Genomic DNA, 21,720 nt, shown 5'->3' with positions numbered 1-21,720 from the left:
TCAAACCAGCACAGAGTTATAGCTCTGGATTTCAACATTCATGCCTTTTCCCGTCCAGAACCATGCACTTTCTACATTATGAGAGCTGGAAAGCAAGGAGGAGCTCAGCACAGTTTCAGCTTGCTTTCAGCAAATCATTCAATGAAGGTGGAAAGTGTGTGTGATAACTTCAGCACCAATGCTATTTCTTCCATGACTGGCAGGAAACCAAGAACAATGACAAAAGCCTTTATAGCTTTAAATACTTCTAAGGTCACCCTGACTAGCAATCCATGAGAACTCCCTACTCTTGGCACTGTGAGTTCTGTTTAATGATCTACAGCTTCAAGATAGAGCTTTTTTTCCCCCTACCATTTAGGGAGTCTTACTTCCAACTTTGTTGTTGCTGTAGTTTAACTTGGTATTTGAATATGGCTTTTTCACATTTTTTTTTCAAATTTGGATGGTGCTACATCCGATCCAGTAGTGACATGTGCGACAGCCCCGCCCCCCCAAAAAAAAAACCTGGGCACTCTCCCCAGGGGAAAAGTTCATGGAAACTTAGTCTCCTGGAATCATGGCATTCTGTATAACAAATGCTCCAATGTCCTTCTTTTAGTTGGTAAACGGAGCTGTGTTCTTTCCACTAAAATTGCTTTATTATAAGTGCTTCTAAGGATTGATTTTTGACACACAGCTAAGTTAGATTCCTCACCAGTCCTAGGCAGTCCTTGAGCTGACCATGGGTTTGAATTCAGGAAGAATGTTGTCTATTCAGTGACATTCAGATTTGCCTCTAGTATTGTAAGAGAGATAGTGAAAGAAATCAGGCATTACTATCTACTACATAGAGTTAGAAATCTCAGGGCAAACTACTCCCATATGCAGGAATTTACCATTATCTAGGAAGAAGGAAGGTTGTGGTCTAAGGATGAACCAGAGTAGATACTTAGAACTATAAATAGCTGAGTTACACCCGTGCACAAGAATTTACAGTGGTCTAGGGGGAAGGTGGACTATACAATAGACTAGAATAGGAACTTTGGCAAAGACATGAAGCCCTTGCCCCTGACTTCTAAGATTAAGCTGACCTTGGGTGGGGCTGCTTTTTATCCCAGTTGTTAACATTGAATTTTATCCCAGCTGCTTCCTGCCAGTCCTTCATGTTTGCATTCCTCTGTTTTATGTAAGAATCCGGTAACCTCATTTACTTGCCAGTGTGTCACTTAACTTCCCTATTTTCTTCTGTATAAAAAGTTTGGTGCTCAATTTGACAAAATATATTTAGATCCACACTGCCTTGTGTCGAGTATGTTTGTTACCCCATTCTCGCTGACTCTATGCCCATCTGTCTGAGACCCTGATTCCCAAGGATTGAGGGGGGCCGATTGGGCCTGGTCCATGGCAGGGTGGGGCTTTCTCACTGGTCCCTCATTTTAAAAATACATCTTGAATCCTGAGATTCTTCAAAGTTCAATCTTCTCTGTCTTCCAAAGAAAATGCTTTTAACCTGACTTCTCATCTCTTTAAATTCTATCCTTAACACCATTAAATATGTTAATTATTTAGAATTTTTTATTTTCCTCAATGTACATTCTTTCCCTGAGCAACTTTTTCCATTTCATTAGCTTCAATTAGGTAGCATTTATGTATACGAATAAAAATATATCATACTCAGCCCAGTTATCAGATCTCTACTCTGGAACACTGAAAATTAGAAAAAAAAATTAGTTAAACTACCTTTGGTAGTTTGAATATAATAGCTTTAACTTCATAGTCTCATATGCTTGTATGCCTAGTTATCAGGCTGTGGCAGTACTTGAGAGGGATTAAAATCTGTGGCCTTGTTGGCACAGATATGGCCTAGTTGGAGAAAGTTTGTCACTGGGGTAAGCTTTGAGGTTTCAGAAGCCCAAGCCATGCCTGGGGTTCTCTCTTTCGATTCCTGCTGCCTGTGAATCCACACATGGAACTCTCAGCATATTCTCCATCATCATGACTGCATGTATGGAACCATGCTTCCCACCATGCTGATGATTGGCTAAACTTCTGAAAGTGTAAATAATACTTTTATTTTTATAATAGTTGTTGGTCACAGTGTCTCTTCACAGCAATATAGCACTGACTAAAACAGACAACAGTATTAGGGAGTTGGGTATTTCTGTAATAGGCCTGACCATGCTACTTGTTGGCAGAATGTGGACTTTCTGACTTTGGATTAGCAAAGCAGTTGAATTCTTTTCTGGAGGACTTATTGAGAAATAGTAGAAGGAACATGAAAACTATGTGAGAGCAAGTAGACCTTGACAGCCTGACTTAAGAGGTTTCAGAGGAGAATAATGTCCATCAGTGATTTAGAGATTATTTTTGTGACATTTTGATGAAGAATATGGCTTCCTTTTTCCATTGTCCTAAAAAGGATATGCCTGAAATTAAGTTGACTAGTTGTGAATTATTGGCATTGAAAGAGGAGATTTCAAGATAGCCTCAACGCTGTAATGAGGTTATTAGTGGTCACTCTTATGAAAATCTACAATAAAATAGAGAAAGTTGAACAAGAAAAAAATTATAAAATATACAGTTTGAGGAGAAAAGTGTCATTGGAATGTCTAAAGGAGCAAAGTCCAGTACTGAAGGACACAAAAAGTTTAAAGGAAAGCCTGTTGTTAAATGAAATAAAGGGAGTTTGAACCTCTGGGAAACTCCATACCCAGTTTAGCTTCTAATTTGTGAAAAGGAACTAAAGATAAGCTTAATCCATTATGGAAATTATCCTATACAGGAAGTCGATATATTGTATTTGAATGAAGAGGTCAAGTTCCAGCTCCAGCAAAACAAAGAACTTGCCAACTTTGGTTATGTGGTCCTGGATTTAGAGCCAAGAATACAAGAAAAAGGCTGTAAAATCTTCAACAACTAAGGAAAATCACTGGGGCCAGGCATGTGTCAGGGATTTTCCCGTATGGAGGTCCAAAGAGGTCACTGCATGAAGCTGCAGAACAGATGTTTGGATGATGTTAAGGGCCCAAAGGTATTGGAGATGTCAGAGTTCTGTGATACCTTCCTAAAAGAGCTGTTAGAAGGGTGTGGAAAAAGCACTCTATTATGAAGCGTTAGAGTAGATGATGTTCCTTGTTGGAGGAATTCTATCACTGTTGATGAGCTTTGAGGTCTCAGAATCGCAAGCCAAGTCCAGTGTCTCTCTTTCTCCTTTCTTTCTACCTGTAGATGTAGGACTCGCAGCTACTTCTCCAGCACCATGCCTACCTGCATACTACTAAGTTTCCCACCATGCTGGTAATAAACAAAAAATTATCAAAGTATTAGCAATCCCCAATTGAAGGATTTTTTTATAAGAGTTCTTATAGTCATGGTGACCCTTCACAGCAAATGAACATTGACTAAGACAATAGCTAAAGAGTATCCAAACCTCTGTCTTTCCTGTTCGTCTCCACAACTCTTGCTATGTGGCTTCCTTGTATGCTAACTAGAGTTCTACCAAAGTGGTGAGCTCAAGTGTACTTCCTGTCAATCCAATAACTGCCTAAGTCTTTTCAATCTTTTCATTGAAACTTATGTGGAATCCAGTTACTTATTTCCATCTAGTCTATTATCTTTTCCACAGCACCCGTATTTCTTCTGAAATAATCTACTCTTGAGTTTTTATTTATTCAGTACATTTCAAGAAAATCAAAATATGCCGGGCGTGTGCCGCACGCCTTTAATCCCAGCACTCGGGAGGCAGAGGCAGGCGGATTTCTGAGTTCGAGGCCAGCCTGGTCTACAAAGTGAGTTCCAGGACAGCCAAGACTATACAGAGAAACCCTGTCTGGAAAAACAAAAACAAAACAAAAAAAAAAAAATCAAAATACTCTTATACATGAAAACATTAATGAGCTGCTAGAAGAGTATGCAAATGTTATTTGCACATCTAAGAGAGACTGCAATAGCATAATTTAGGATAAAACATCATCATTCACATTGGCTTCAATCCCTGCACGTGGTACTTGTGTTTTAATGTTTTAAGATGGTCTTTTGCCTCAATTCTCCTCATAACTCTGTCCTTTGTGTGTTGTTGCGCTGTATACTCTTGAACTCACTGCCAAGAGAAGAATACAACTCTCATCTAGAAGTCAACAGCCTGATTCTTTAAACTGTACGTTATCATCACCAGAGGGACTTTATAGATGTGATTATATTGAGGATCTTGAGATAGGAAGGTAACTTGGGATTATCCTGTTTGAAGTATTTATTATGTTTGAGGTATCTGCAAGGTCTGTTTTAGCTAAAGAGAGAAACAGAAGATTCATAGAAGCAAGAGGTTTTGCTGAAGTGATTATAGTTGGAAAATGTGGGTGATATTTAGAGACCCCAAAAGACAAAGAAAAGGTTTGCCTCTAAAGTTTGCAGGACTAACGCATCCCTATCAGCATGCTGATTTTAGCTTTGTGAGACTGAGTCACCTTGTTTGCCCTTTGCTTCTGTTTCATAATAAACCGCCACTGTTTTAAGTCATGGAGGGAAAGGAATTAGGTAATAGAAATGAGGAAATTAATACATTCAAATGATTTCTCTTCATCCTTTTTCTAAGAATATTCTACATTTTTCTACCTGAATGTGACTACTCCCTTTTACCTAGTTAGCCTTTCCCCTGCCTTATTATTTAGATTAATTATTAGTTCTTTTGGAAAATGTCTCACATACACATAGGTGTGTGGATTAGTTTCCTACTAAGCACCTATATTTTAATAGATGCTTTAATTGATTTTTTTATATCATGGGCCTGGAGGTAAGAATCAGTCTCAATGGGTTGATGACAACAATCGTAGTTTCAGCTGAAGGAACTACTTTCTTGACAATCCAGCCTCCTTTGTTACTGGCTTTTTGCATGTCCTCCAAAACTCTTCACCCTTTTTGTCTGATGATTTTATTATAGTTTGATGTGAGTTGTGTGTGTGTGTGTGTGTGTGTGTGTGTGTGATATAATTGAGTATGCGCAAGCATATGGAGGTTACAAGGGCTACCTGCCTCTGTTTTTCATCTCACTGTAAGGGAGCTGGGATTATAGTTACTATGTCCAACTTTTTCTGAGTTTTGGTAATCCAAACTCAATCATCACACTTTTGCGACAAGCACTTTAACCCCTGAGCCATTTCCCTTGCCCAAACATTTTATTCCTATAGCTTATCTACTAATAGTAACTCTTGCCTGCTTTTTAATGTATTTTATTAATTTGTTTATTTATTTATTTATTAAATTTTATGCTTATGTATTATATTTTAATGTATTTATATCCTGCTTGAATGTATGTTTGTATACCATGCACATTCCTGGTGTTCATGAATCTCAAAGGAGGGTGTTGCATTTCCTGGAACTAGAGTTACGGATTCCTTTGAGATACCTAGTAGGAGTTGGCTCTTCTGGAAGAACAAGTGCTCTTTTCATTTCAGTTTTTTTCCCTTTTCTTTTTTCTTTTTTAAATTGAACATAGAGTTTTCTCTCCTGTAAATCCAGGGCTGATGCTGGGACAGATGGTGGCTTCCACTCCAAAACCTAGCATCAGGATCCCACTGTTGAGAACAATATCCATATAGCTCATCAAATGTGGAGAGGTCCTGCTGATGTCTACATGGAGCCTTCACCCTTACATTCTAGCCTTTTCTGCCAGGAAGGCTACTCTACAGGCTATGAAAGAAAAACTTGACTACCAAACCAGCCACAAAACAGTTGACCTGCAATCTGTCCTGCCTGCAGGATGTGCTGGGGCAATGGCAGTGCAAAACTTGTGTGAGTTGGCAACCAATGTCTGGATTAACAAGTGCTCTTCACAGCTGAGCTGTTTCTCCTCCCCCACCTCTCTTTTTATTAAGAACCCCTTGGTTACATCAACCCCAAGGGGATCATACAGAATAATATACAATTTCAATATTCTTGCTTTAATAATATCTATAACGTTCAATTTTCCATGTAACATTCACCATTTGAAGACTGAATATAAATCTTGAAAGAATCTTAATTTAGGCTATTAGATCCTCCTATCATAAATGCCAGTATGCAGTGTTTCACTAAAAACGGCGTTTCAGCCTTTACATAACATATATATGTATATACATATACATATTTACATATATGTACGGATATATATGTGTTATGCTTTATTTAATATTTAGTTTCCTTATATTCTTTCTAATGAGTTGAAAATACATATGCTTACCACTTAAAAGATATCCATTTTCACATTTGTATTTTGAAGACTTAAAGTATTTTCAAAACACAAAATAAATGGCTACAGTTCACCAAATCTTTCTTCTGACGCAAGCCATTTTATTTTGAAACTAGTAAATGTGAGCATACCTTCTGATGAAGACCTCTAAGAAAGAAAAAGAGGTATAGTATATTAGGTGCACAAGTTTTCAGAAGGGACTTTACCATAGAGATGACATTCAGTCATTTATGTTAATTGCCCTTCATTACAACAATAGGAATTATTTTTTTTAAAAATCACCAAAAGAATGAATAATAGTGAAGCATCTAGAATCATGAAAAAAATATTAATTGTTCTAGAATGTGTTTTCCAAGCTGTATTTAATGACAAACTCGTTCTGATGTTTTTAAATATAGCTGTCAAAGAGTACCTTATAAAACATAATAAATAGACAATGTAAAATTAAAATTCACGCATTAATGAAATAACACAAGTGTAGAATCAGAAATGGTTATATGGAGAATCACTTACATTACTAAACTTCTATCCTTCATGACTTCGCTAATAAAAAGTTATAGGTGAAATTTCTTCCATGAAATAATCTGGAATCCTTTTGATGAATGCCATGCTTGCCACTATTTAAAGTATTTAACCTGACAAATGAGCTTGCTTCTGCATGATGGGTTATGCAATCTAGGTGAAACAGATGAAAATAGTACCCGCACAGAACAGTCAGTATCTAAATGGCATTCCTGGTTTTTATTAATAGAACAAAAGAAGAAGCTAGTCTCTGAGAGTCTTGTTAAGAAGATAAAAGATAAAATTTACAGTGATTTCAGGAAGCAATAGGCAGCTAATTTTTAACTCTAATGCAGGATAGAGCAAGTTAGTTCCATTTTCAAGTTTAATTCTCAATCACTTTCAGTTGTACTTTTAATAATTTATACTATAAAATTCTAAATTCTATATTTTTATGGCTAAGTAAAAGAAACTTAAAACCTATCATATTTGTCTATCTGTCTATCTGTCTATCTGTCTGTCTGTCTGTCTGTCCGTTTCCTTTCTTCCTTGCCCTTGCTGGCCTACAGCTCATTATGTGAACTAGGCAGGCCTCAAACACACAAAGATATGTTTGATCATGCCCCTGTGATGGTTATATTAAAGGAACCCAACAACATACCTGATACCTGTGCCCTGGACTTCTTACTGCCCAAGCCTACCTGCCTTTGGGGGTTGGAAGTGAGGTGGTGTGCAGTCAACGGCACAGACTCCTCCCGGAGCAGGTGAGAAACTCCACAGCAAGATCATGTAAATGCTGCCTTAAGCTCCTTTAATACCATCCACCTGTGCCCAATTGGTAGCAAGAACGGTTCTCTTCTAAACAGCAGTTCCTGATTGGCTGGCACTGTCTGTGTCAGCAATTCTTAGTCTCACAGGCAGTCTTCAATTAAGTTCTCCTGCAGAAAATGCCTTTTGGCCCCCTCCACTCCATCCCACCCCACCCCACCTCACACTCTTTCATGTAGAGATGGCCACCTCTGCCATTCCTTCTACACACACCCAGCTTGATCTAAGTTGTTTAGTAAACTGAATGCACGTATTTCATTAAAAATAAGCTATTCAACAGTAATTTTTCACCAGTAAGTAATACTGACATTCTCTACTTACATGACAATAATTCTTAAATTAAGAATCATTCCAAAGAATTTAAGTTGACTTTTGTCATAGACATTTTGGATTTAAAAATTTTTAATTTAAGGTGGGGAGGAGGGGAGAATCATGGGGATATAATGTATGAAAAAAATCTATAGTCAACAAAAGTTCCTTTAAGTTCTGACATTATAGCATGATCACATCATTTCTCCCGTTGCTTTTCTCCCTCCAAACATTCTCAAATAACTTTTCTTTCTGCCTTTGAAATTCCTGAATGCATTTTAAAAATTAATTGTTGTTACGTGTATATGTGTACAAATATATTCCTAAATAAATATAATCCATTCAGTTTATGTAATGTTACTTCAATGTATGATTTTAGGGCTGCTCCTTGTTATGGAATAACCAAGTGGTATACTTTTGTCCTCAGGGAATACTTTCTACTGCTCTCGGCATCCCTCAATTGCCTGTCTTTGTTGCATCCCACATTTGCCTGTGGATGTTTGGACATGGTTAATGCTATATGGTCTTTTCCCCATCCATTTTGGTGTGTCTGTTTTTGTTGTCTTAGGTAGTCACAGTGAGTCTGCACTGTGATATTGTGTCATTGAAAACAATGTGGTTTTTCAACTTTGCCAGTTATAATTTTAAAACCCAGATGACGGGTGACATGTATAAGAAGAATTAAAATGTAGTTTAAAATTATGTGCCCTAGTAAAATGGCTGTAGTATATTATCTTGTAAGATCCATGACTTCACTGTTTTGGAAAAGTTGGCTATGTTTCTACTACCAGGACCAATTTTCTCCCCAGATGAGTGTTCCTTATGTCAACATAGCCAGCTGTTGGATAACACCAGTATGTGAGTACCATCAATGAATGTTATCTGTCCTGCTGGTCATTCTTGTGATTCATAGGTATCACATCTTGGTAAGCCTGTTCTTCCTTCCTTTGTTAATCTGCATTGTACTTTCTGGTACTATGCAATCTAGACAGAAGGAAGTTAGATCTGACTCAAACAATGCAAGTTGTCGATCCTAAGTGTATAGTGTCTTAAGAAATCATGGCTTACATTCAGCCTTGGCTAGGCAATCAGAGGCAACACTAACAGTCTATGTTCTTTTGGAAGCCGTTTGGACTGCCTTGAAAGAAGTTTCCCACTGACTGTGGCTGGAGTTCTTAGTTCTTGTGGGGAGCATTGTGAGTCCTATTGTCATAATGTTGTTATATATAGCAGTATTTTATAATCATATTATATTATAAATCATATTATTTTAGATTTACTTAACATTTATAAGTATAAACTAATATGGTTCTTGAGGCTTTATCACACAATCTTGGTATTATTTGTTCCTTCTCACTAATTTTTCTTCTCTTTCTTTACTCTCCTCTTCCTTGTTAGGACCTTCTTCCCTAGTTTTCCATTTTCCCTTTCATTTCATCTGTATTGTGTTATTCCCCTTCTCAAGTCACCACCCCATGGTTCTACTCTACTTCCTTGTTTCTATAGTTATTCCATGTTCCATAATCACACGTAAAGATTTAGAGTAACTAGCCACAGGTGAGAGAGAAGTGTTTTTGACTCTGGGTTATGTCACTCAATCTAATCTTTTCTAGGTCGACCCATTGACATGAAATTTTCACAATTTCATTTTTCTTTAAGCTGAATACTATCTCATTGGCTCTATATGCCACAGTTTCATTATGCATTCACCTGTTAAAAGACTTTTAAGCTGTTTCCTGCCATAGCTATCACTCCTCATCAACAAGCCTCTGTCTACAATAGAGATCATTACAAAAAGCTACAACTGGACACAAACATAAAAGTCAATGGATTATGAGGTGCCAACCTGTGATGGGTATATCTGAAGCACAGATCCTGCATCTATGTCTTTAAAAACATCATGGTAAGGGAGAGAGAAAGTTTTTACAAGCCAGGAAGCCAGGAAGTCTGCTGAATGATTGCCTCTTTTGAAAAGTTCTACATAAATATGACCTGAACCCTGACAGTATTAATAGACATGCAGCACAGAGAACATGTCATGGGGTCCCACAAGTTAATACAAGCAACTAATGATGAGCAAGAGAGGAAGAATTAGCCTCTTTCAGTGGGAGGCCCCTGATTGGCCAACCAATATAATGTTGTCACCCCTCAAACCACCCAAATACAAACAGCTAACAAGAACTCAGTAGTTTGTAATTATGTATTTGTTCCTATGTGTGTGAGTTTGTGTGTGTGTGTGTGTGTGTGTGTGTGTGTGTGTGTGTGTGTGTGTATAACATTAACTAAAGAAAAGAAGACTATCGCTGGGCGTGGTGGCGCACGCCTTTGGTCCCAGCACTTGGAAGGCAGAGGCAGGTGAATTTCTGAGTTTGAGGCTAGCCTGGTCTACAGAGTGAGTTCCAGGACAGCCAGGGCTATACAGAGAAACCCTGTCTCGAAAAACAGAAAAACAAAACAAAACAAAAAAAGACTATCAACTTGAGAGTAGGGGACAAGGTGGGAGAATGTTAGAGATGAGGTAAGGTGATGTAATTTTATATATTCATTATTTAACACATTATATATTTAATTAAATATATATAAAGAAATTGAAACAAACATTAAAAGTGAAAAATTATGAATGATGAATGACTGAAAACAATCTATTCAATTTACATCTTGGAAAAGTTGAGATCAATCCTATTTTACTGCCCAGAAATACCAAAGACTTATTCAGGAATTCAATTATTTTGAAAAGAACATTGAGCTTTTTTTCTGTGTATTAATAGTTGTTTGTAGAAAGCTTTCTATATTACTACACAACAATAACCCCAATTTAAAATATTTGAGTTTTTCTTTTGATAATAAATCTTAGTATGTTACTGTACATATTTTAACAGTATCTCCATGAAGGAAGTGGTATATTGACAGTCATTCTGGTACAACCTCAGTTTTTAACATAAATAATGACTGTGGAAGTCATTCAGATATTACATCTGGGTTCTCAGAACAGACTATTGTAAAAATCTAAGCACCAAACCATAATTTAAAACTATATAGTCTTTTATATTTTAAGTTCCGTGTTTGCTTCTGGCAATGAAACTAAAAAGTATTCCCTATCATTACTCTGTTCAAGAGATACATACTTAAGGAACTGCCATGCTAGCTACATCTGGACCCTTGCAAGTTGCAATGTAAAATGCACTGGCAGTTTGATTCTCTAAGATGGTTTTGCTTATTACTAGACTGTGCAGGAGTACTGCAAAGGCTAAAAGTATCTTTTCACTTTGATACATTGCATAAAATAGCTTAGTTGAAAAATGCCTCTTTCTCATTTGACTTTGCCTTAGATTTTTTCCCATCGTTACCTTGGACAAGGCAAGGCACAGTCACTTCTCTAACCCATCTTTTGTCTTGCAGTTGACTGTACTGAGCAGATATGGGAAGAATATGCTTGCTAATTTGGCAAGATTGAATGTTAGCTAAGTCTCTGTTCTTAAATCAGGACTCAGAATTCTGCGTTACTTCAACCTGAGGAATGTTCGTTTGTTTGTTTGTTTGTTGTTTTTGTTGTTGTTGATGGTGGTGTTTTAACTGTAGTAAGAAGTTTGATTTGGGGAAAATGTGAGTAGTTCTTCTTGGGGATGCAGGGGAAATGTAGACATGTCATGAAGCAATCTTCACAGAAACCACCAGGACTGGTGGAGGAGGAGGGAGTTGTTGGTCTAGGGACAGGAAGGGGAGCATTCACAGGAGGCATGAAGGACCTTTGTGTTGGGACCCTGGAATCATCAAACTGTGAAAACCTCTTCAAAACCATCTTGTCGCTACAAAAAGAATTCCACAACACACTGTCTAAAGATAGTCATTCCCTGACCATCCACATCCATATATCTGACTATTCCTGCCTCTCCACTTTTCCCAGCTAAGAGAATATTGAACATGTGGCTTCCACCCCCCTTGACTTACAAGGATCTTTAGTATCCTTTGGCCAAAGACGTTATGGACAGTTCTCTGTGTCCAGTAGCAACACTCCTCAGACAGAGTATTTGTTGGAAAGAAGTCTTTCCCATACACATGTTTTTTCTACCAGTGTCACTCTTTAAATTTAAAATAAATAAATAATTTAACATGTTTTAATCTTTTTTTTTCTGACAAAGTATATCCAGAGAAGAATGTTTAATTACCTTTTAATTAAGACAAAATAAATATTAATAAAATCATCATTTTCCTAGCTGTGCATGATAATGTTCAATTATAAAGTTAAAACCATTCCTAATAAAAGTATAAAAGAAAGTCCAGAGTATAATTTGTTTTACTAGATACACCTTATAAAATATTTGTCTCCACTGAAGTGGCCTCCTCCTGTATCCAGGCTGGACATCTAGTGGCAGGAGAGAGGCTTCAATCTTTCCACAAAACCTTCAACCCAATATTTGTCCTGCCAACAAGATACACAGGGATAAAGATGGGGCAGAGATTGAGGGAACAGCCAACCAATGACTGCTCCAATTTAATACTTATCTAGTGAGAGCCAGCTTCTCATTAAATATACTCTGCTATGCTTTCAGCCAGGAGCCTAGCATACCTGTCTCTTAGAGGCTTCATCTAGCAATGAAGGAGACAGATGCAGAGACCCACAGCCAAACATCAGGTGGAGCTTCCAGAGTCTTGTAGAAGAGTGGAGAATAAAAGAAAAACCCAGAGTTAACTAATTTGGGCCCATAGGAGCTGACAGAGACTGGACCACAAACCAAAGAGCATTCAGAGACTGGGTCAAGAGCCCCTATATATTTATAGCAAGTGTTCAGCTTGTTCTTCATATGCATCCCCTAACAATTAGAGTGAGGTTGTCTCTGACCCGGTTGTCAGCGAATGGATCCCTTTTCCCCAGCTTGACTGACTGATGTGGCCTCAGTGGGAGAGGATGTTTAATATTGGTATGACTTGATGTCCTATGGCAGGGTGGTATCCAAAGAAGTCCTCTTCTCCTTTGTGGAGAAAGGAAGGGTTTAATGAGGAGAGGAAATATTGAAGGGGGAACTGTGAAGAAGGAAGTTTGTGATTGGGATGTGATATAATAAATAAATTTATAAAAAATAATTCTCTCTAAGATTATGTATTTTTGTAGTACAAGATGAACATAAAAACTTAAGAAAATCTCTAATCAAAGGAATTCAGCTGTTTCAGCCTCATATAGAGCATCCATCAATCTTTGCTGGCTCTGACTATACAGCCCTGTCAAGGAGTCCAGAAGCACTGGGGTGTGTCTGGCTTTATGGTCCTTCTGACATAGAGACTCTGGTCACCTGCTCCAATGATGGCTGAAATTTGAAGGCATTCTGACATTCTTTTCTACTAAGTGTAGAAGTTTTAGTAATGCAAGAAGCTCATAGATAAGATACCAGCTTTGAAATTTGTTCCAATAATGGCCAAATGAAATTAACTAAGAACTTATCCAGTTTTAAAATACTTACTTCCTAAATTAATTTTCAATATGAGACAATAAGTGGTTGTACACCTTTCATCCTTGAAGAGTTATAAATGAAGTCCAAGTGTGCTTTATGTCACATCCATTCCCATCATTTTCTCTGCTATTGTACAGTATACTTTTCTCTTTTTTTTTTTGTTTGTTTGTTTATTATGCATTTTCTTCATTTACATTTCAAATACTATCCCAAAAGTCCCCCATACCCTCCCCCCCACTCCCCTACCCACCCACTCCCACTTCTTGGCCCTGGCGTTCCCCTGTACTGGGGCATATAAAGTTTGGAAGACCAAGGGGTCTCTCTTCCCAGTGATGGCCGACTAGGCCATCTTCTGCTACATATGCAGCTAGAGGCATGAGATCCGGGGGTACTGGTTAGTCCATATTGTTGTTCCACCAATAGGGCTGCAGATCCCTTTAGCTCTTTGGGTACTTTCTCTAGCTCCTCCATTGGGAGTCCTGTGTTCCATCCAACAGTATACTTTTCATTTGACATTACTTCACTAAGAAACAGTTTCAACTACCAAGGATTTAATCAAAATTTTGAAGACAAACTATTTGCTATAGGATTTTAAAAAGATTTGATATCAAATCTTCCTCCATAATAAACATTTTGTTATTTTTTCAATTTATTTTGAGACAGGATCTTTCTATGCATCTGACTCCTGCCTCTGGTTCACAAAACTGGGAAGTATTGCTTCCCAGAATTGAGGAGTAAGGACATATGACATCGCATCAGCCTGTTGTCGCAGTCCTGAAAGATTTGTTCAACTAATAAAACATCAATACAGAGAGTAGAACATTGCCAAGGAAATAAATACAAACATGAATATTTTGGGGACAACATTTGTATATGTGTAGACCATATTATTTTAATATCAACAGGAACTTCTAAAAGTCATGTCACTACATTTAAAGAAAGCATGCATTTACTTGGCAAAACAAAATTTTTTAACTTACTTAAAGCCCTTTTTCTTCTCGAAATTGACATTTTGGGTATAATGAGACTACATTTTCATTTATTATCCCATGACACAAGAAGTCAACAAGTATGGTGAATTGTATAAAGTTGACAGGAGGAGTGAAAAACAATGTAGGTTAACATTTTGTTGGAGTCAAGTACCTACCCCTCCTTCTTCCTGATACCCTTGTAAAAAAAAAAAAAAAAAAACAGCACAAAATAAATGGTAACCAAACAAAACAAATCCCCATTCTCATTCCAAGCATCTATTTCACTGATTAAAAAAAATAATAAAATAAAATAAAGGCACTCAGTCCAATTCCCTCACACCTGCACTGCACCTTAGCCAAGAGTTTATTTATAGTTTGTACTTTATAGTTGATCTCACTCAATTGTAAAGTAAATTATCTGCAGGGAACCCCAACATGATAGTTTTGTTGGAGTATCTCCTGCTTTTAATAAATAAATAGCTTTATTCTGATCCTAAAATATCACTTGATGATTCTAACCATAGTTTCTTCAGTCTTTGCTTTTGTTTATAGTATTTGTCAATGTGACAACTATCCTCTATCCTTATGTTTATAGATTTTTTTTTTTTTTTGCACTGTAAATACTTCTAGTTTTGAGCTTTTCTCTACATTTAGGAACAAAATCACAACCTCTGGTTACCTCACCGGGTGATAATGAATATCTAAATTCCTCCTAGTGGAGAAGCACAGGGGTCACCCACTAAGCTGTATGAGTCACAAATAAACCATTTAGGGGTAGGCAAAACCAAGGCAGAATCTCTAGGGTGTTTTTATGCAACCAAGATTCATGATACAGGGCTGCAATCTATTTATTGATAGATATCAACTGGGGTGGGGAGACCAACACTTTAGAAGTTGGTGAAGCTTCTCAAAGCCTTCTCACTCCTAAAATGAAATTATTTTCAACTCATGCCTCAGACAGGATAGATTTACCCATTAAACCCTCCTATTTTGCTTTCCTCTCTTTCTCTGTCATTCTTTCTTTCCCCTTATCATTTCTTCCTTTCCATTTTTTTCTTCTCTCTATGATCATGAGCGTATTGTACAAGATTATAAACCAAAAGGGTTGACTAAGTCATGTTGTTATCTGAGAAAGAAAAATTCAGAGCAAGAACCAGAAGAAACTTTTGAAGGAAGCTGAGAGCATAGCGACTTATCCTTCCAGAAGTCATTCCTCTAGGGAAGTATGGTACTATTTGGCAAGATGATATAACTGAAGAAGAGCTAAGGAACTGCAGTAGATGAATCTTCAAACGATCTACTGTTTTAGTGATTCGTGAGTGTTGTCTCTATTTCCACATTCCCCTCATTCATATATAAAATAAAGACACATGCAAGTGCAGTGGTCCTGGCATCAGCAAGTTGCATTTCCCACTGGAGACCCACCCTTCCTTGTTTCTGATGTTATTTTGGGTTGTACTATTTGTGGAACTCTTTGCATCACTTTTTATGCTTCACTGAACCATATTTTAATCGAGAATCTATTTTTGAGAACTGGGGACGGGATAGAGCAAAGGCATAAAAACAAAATTATAAATTTAATAATGTTAACAGCAGCATGAAAACGGCGTGAAAATATATTAGGTGAGACAAACTGGGTCCTATTAGTGAAATCTTTGCCGACAAACAAACCGAAGTGGCCCTAAAAAGGACATGCAGAATTTTAGAGGGTAAAAATAGCCATTAATTATATGAGTAATGAGATTTCTATGCAAATAAAAATTAATCTTATATTTCAGACTCATTTAGGGCTCTAAACAAATTAGTTTTATGGATTTCTTTGTGTGTTCCTATTCAAACTGACAAACTGTCTGTGACATAGCCAAAAGAACCATACTTTAATCCTGCTATGGATGTCAAATTAAATCATGTTTTCTCTCACATTCCTTGTCTCTAAATTCATTACACACTGCCTTTTTCTTTGTCTTTTTTTTCCTCAGACAGTATATATGTACATGCCTATGCACCCAAATACAGTAATTGGGAAATAAATGAGAAGAGCCCCTGCGTTTTGACCTATTATCATCATTTAAAGGGGTTGACACAGAGCTGAAGAGCACAAAACCTCATGTTGACCTTCCAGGCTTATCTCTAAGCAGCCAGAGGAAGCAGCAGCAGTTTCCATTTGCCCACTGCTGACATCTTCTCTACTGACTGTGCAGCCAGGTGACCCTGCCTCCGGAAGGATGCTGCCTTAGCTTTCCAGCACAAAGAACTGAGAGGAGACTGATGATAGAATAAAGAGTAAGTAAATAAACCATCACTCATTAAAATGCTGATTGGTCACATCCACCTAGTAGGGAGCCTTTTGTGGCAAAATCCCCAAATCACCTTTCTGTCACACACAATTCTGCACTGAACATATTTAGTTTATACTAAAAGTAACCTAATGGATTAAAAAAGAATAAGAATTTGGCAAAAAAAAAAAAAGTAAAAAAGAGATTCCTGTGCCTCAGAATCAATAAGAAGAGTTTTTCATGATTGCTTTATTTTCTGTTTCTTATTGTAAAGAAAGAGTGCTGATCCTTACATTTTTTCTCTAAAAATACATTTCAAATCAAATGCAATGTTCCTGCAGTTACATAAATATATAACTTTGATATAAATAGAACTGTGTTCAAAGGCATGAATAAATTATAAACTTTCATTTGTTGTTTCTTAGAAGATTAAGTATCTTAAAATATTAAAGGTACTTTCAGTTTCATTGGCATATGATCATTATATATATATACATATATATATATACACATATACATATATATGTTAATATATTATTTGATTTGGTCTACATGAATTGAACATATGAGAAAGACTCAATGTCAATTAGGACAAATTATCCTTAAGTCTCTGTTTTCCTTCTACAATGGGGGTTTAATACACATACAAGTAAAAATTACACTGCATAGAATCTATAGATGACAGTGAGAAGGGCTGTATTTATTGAGTTCTTGACATTTTATATTTATCAATAATACTAGATACAATGCTTACTAAGATCCCTTTATCTAGTGGATGTTATGGGAAGATCGATTATATATCTTGAACCAGACTGATAGAAAGGAGTTAAGAATGTTCAAGTGGCACCTGACAGCAGGATTGGTGAAGCAAGCCTTGGGCTACTATATATAAATGTATAAATGCTAAGCCTGAGGATACAGCTCAATAGTCCAGCACTTATCTAGTATGTGCTAAGCTCTAGGTTCGATCTTTAGTACTGAAAATGAAGTGAGCAATTGTAAGAACATCTAGCTTCAGCAGGAGGCAATTCCTAGCCAAAAGGCACTTCCCACACATAACCTGGCACTCTGTTGTGGAGCAGTATCACAACGAGGAGAGGGATTCCCTAACAGTTAAACTTTTCAAGAGATCCTGATGTCAATATGATTGTTCTACTATTTTTGGTTTTATTCATTTGCTCCTGCCATACTTTTGAAATGGCTAGCACTTTTAAAAATATTGTCAGAATTAAGAATTCTCAAATCTATTATGATGTTAAAGTGATGTCACCTGTATGAAAAGTCAGCCATTGTTACAAGTGCATTTCCATGTCTGCGGAGAGGATCATATCTGAAACAGTTTGTCTATTATTTTGAAGAACTAGAGGATTTCTAAGACAATTGGTGCCAGTATTAGAGAGTCTGAAAAGGTGCATTTTTCTTCTTTATAGAATTTCAGATGTATCATTCATGGAAAAAAAAAGAAAAGGATTTCTTTTTAACTTGAGCAACCAAAATGTGGGCTCTCTAAAGAATACAAATTCTCGGATAAATAGATTTGAAATAATCATCTCAGTTCTTTGAATGATACACATGAATTAGCCTAACTGATACTATTAAGAGCACACTGTGGGGCATCTGCAGCTTTGACCACTTTTGTTAATGAATACTTGACCGAATACCTGAAAGTCATTCATTCCTACACTTCACAGTAAAATGCAGGTGAGGGGGCTGGATTAGTTGCATTTTTGCCAATTATTGCAAACCACTGGGGCTGCTTTCTGACAGAATGTCTGATTAAGGGGCACATCTCTTCAAAACTGTGGAGTTGGCAGAAAAAAAATTATCTGAAGTATCTAAGAAAAAGTTAAAGAAAAATAGTAATGAATACAAACGACAACCAAAGTTTCAGATTATTTGGTCTTTGCTTTATGTCAGTTGCTGTCCTCAGCCTAAAACCTTCAGAAAGGAGAACATTACTGTTGGCGACCATTAGGAATGAGGCCTGAGAATGGATGATACATAAGATTTTAAAGCTATTGTTTGGAGTTGAGTCTAATTCCCACCACTTTCTGGATCATCGAGACATGAAAAGTTACTAGAGCTTCCATGAGACTAATTTAGCACTTAAAAAGCCTCCATCTTGCAGAACTCTGGTGGATACATTTGAAAATGGGAATCAAGTGCCTCCTCTTTTGTTTTGTTTTGTTGTTTTTGTTTTGTAATTGCCTACTTAATCCCTTCTTCTAATCTAAAAAGTGTAGTAGTCAGATTGCCGAGGTTATAACCTAAAGATTACTGTCTCTGGGCATTGAACTACAGGAATTTGGACTAGTAACTATGTTGTCATGCATAGAATTATGTTTTTGTGTTTTGTTTTCCTCTCTGCATGGTGTTATAGTAAGGTGGATATGTAATCTGAGAACACAGCCCTACAGAGGTTGGATTTGTGCTGCCCCTGTGCACTAGGAAGGAATCAGCACTCATGAAAACTTCCAGAGGAGTGGCTGCTTTTTATACAGTTTCTCCCAGTCCCCAGAATACTGAGGTATTTCATAAGGGGTAGAGCAAGGATGGAGGAAGTACCTGAAATAGAGTCATCTGACTGTTAGGTCACAGAGCAGCAAAATAGTCCAGGTATGTCACCTAGCCACCAAATGCATGACCAAGCCCTATGGTTGGCAGTTAGAGAAAAAGACTACTTGATCTTAAAACAAGAACTATGAACAAAAGGGTGAGTACCAATTAGGTGTTGCTATGGTCAACTTTTTTAACAGCGTATTAACAGTGAAATAAAACTCGTTGTGCTGATAAGGTTAGAAAAGATTACAAGAATAATTATTACATGGAATATAGATGTTTATTGTATACATCTAACCTTGAGTGTTTTATTTCTTTCATAAACTGACAGTGAAGAAAGGAAAGAAAATCCATGATAATTCATCATATATCATAAGACATCAGCATCTGGACATAAGAACCATGCCAGTCACTGTGACTCTAAACACAGAGAGAAGAAGTCCTCTTCGAGCCCCACCAGTTTACAGAAGTCTATCAATCTCTCTGTCCATCTTCCGGATCATTATTCAAGTTACTATCCCCAATTTTGCTGGGTACATAAGATCAAGCCACACTCCGTAGATCATTTTTCCTCCTTGTGGATTAGGAATTTGTTCTCTTTATATTATCTCTGAGAGAATATGCTGCTTAGAAAAAGTAGTAGGAATGTCAACATCACCTGTGTTTGCCTTGTGTATGTGTTTATATATCTACCTCTCCACCCTTGTACTGTGATTGCCTTACAAGAAGTTAAAACTATGTCTGAAAACAGTAGCAAAAATCCTTTGTAATGTCATGCTTTCCTTGTTTCTATTGACACATATTATCTTGGCTCTCTCAAGGACCTGTATGTTTTTCAAGGTCAGGAAAGACAATTTGAAAGAGTCCCCTATTGATGTAAAAAATTATTCAGATGTTAAGTCATTTCATCAGGAATGACCAATAGGCTGGGGAATTTGCATGGATGTTTACCGAATTCAATCTGCAAAACAGAAAAATATACTGAATAAAAGCTAAAATGGCTATTGCCTATATTTTGCAAAAGGAACATTTTCTATTTTTTATTAGATATTTAGCTCATTTACATTTCCAATGCTATACCAAAAGTCCCCCATACCCACCCACCCCCCACTCCCCTACCCACCCACTCCCCCTTTTTGGCCCTGGCGTTCCCCTGTACTGGGGCATATAAAGTTTGCATGTCCAATGGGCCTCTCTTTCCAGTGATGGCCGACTAGGCCATCTTTTGATACATATGCAGCTAGAGTCAAGAGCTCCGGGGTACTGGTTAGTTCATAATGTTGTTCCACCTATATAGGGTTGCAGATCCCTTTAGCTCCTTGGGTACTTTCTCTAGCTCCTCCATTGGGAGCCCTGTGATCCATCCATTAGCTGACTGTGAGCATCCACTTCTGTGTTTGCTAGGCCCCTGCATAGTCTCACAAGAGACAGCTACATCTGGGTCCTTTCGATAAAATCTTACTAGTGTATGCAATGGTGTCAGCGTTTGGATGCTGATTATGGGGTGGATCCCTGGATATGGCAGACTCTACATGGTCCATCCTTTCATCTCAGCTCCAAACTTTGTCTCTGTAACTCCTTCCATGGGTGTTTTGTTCCCACTTCTAAGGAGGGGCATAGTGTCCACACTTCAGTCTTCATTTTTCTTGAGTTTCATGTGTTTAGGAAATTGTATCTTATATCTTGGGTATCCTAGGTTTTGGGCTAATATCCACTTATCAGTGAGTACATATTGTGTGAGTTCCTTTGTGAATGTGTTACCTCACTCAGGATGATGCCCTCCAGGTCCATCCATTTGGCTAGGAATTTCATAAATTCATTCTTTTTAATAGCTGAGTAGTACTCCATTGTGTAGATGTACCACAAAAAGACCACCAACAGATTGGGAAAGGATCTTTACCTATCCTAAATCAGATAGGGGACTAATATCCAACATATATAAAGAACTCAAGAAGGTGGACTTCAGAAAATCAAATAACCCCATTAAAAAATGGGGCTCAGAACTGAACAAAGAATTCTCACCTGAGGAATACCGAATGGCAGAGAAGCACCAGAAAAAATGTTCAACATCCTTAATCATTAGGGAAATGCAAATCAAAACAACCCTGAGATTCCACCTCACACCAGTCAGAATGGCTAAGATCAAAAATTCAGGTGACAGCACATGCTGGCATGGATGTGGAGAAAGAGGAACACTCCTCCATTGTTGGTGGGATTGCAAGCTTGTACAACCACTCTGGAAATCAGTCTGGCGGTTCCTCAGAAAATTGGACATAGTACTACCGGAGGATCCAGCAATACCTCTCCTGGGCATATATCCAGAAGATGCCCCAACCGGTAAGAAGGACACATGCTCCACTATGTTCATAGCAGCCTTATTTATAATAGCCAGAAGCTGGAAAGAACCCAGACGCCCCTCAACAGAGGAATGGATACAGGAACAATATTTTTTATTTCACAAAACTGTCACAAAAGTATAGAGCTTCGCACATAAATGGAATAGTCACAAGAGAAGGGAATGTAGATTATGAGAGGTGCATACGGGTTTTAGCATTATCAGGTACTATTTGTTACTGGGAGGAGTTTGGTTTCTCACTCTTACTTACTTATGCCATGAGTACTACCTG

At 37.4% G+C, this 21,720-nt stretch overlaps 1 long non-coding RNA gene across 1 annotated transcript; it reads left to right on the top strand.

Moving 5' to 3' along the window:
- Window positions 1–17,825: 17,825 nt before the first annotated feature.
- Window positions 17,826–20,112, top strand: 1700031L13Rik (RIKEN cDNA 1700031L13 gene). The gene is made up of 2 exons (NR_138557.1): window positions 17,826–17,943; window positions 19,425–20,112. It is a non-coding gene; the product is annotated as an RIKEN cDNA 1700031L13 gene (long non-coding RNA).
- Window positions 20,113–21,720: the final 1,608 nt, after the last annotated feature.

Source organism: Mus musculus, chromosome 5 (assembly GCF_000001635.26).
Source record: "Mus musculus strain C57BL/6J chromosome 5, GRCm38.p6 C57BL/6J".
In the NCBI taxonomy this organism is placed as follows: Eukaryota; Metazoa; Chordata; class Mammalia; order Rodentia; family Muridae; genus Mus; species Mus musculus.
This window is presented reverse-complemented; position numbering and strand designations above follow the sequence as displayed.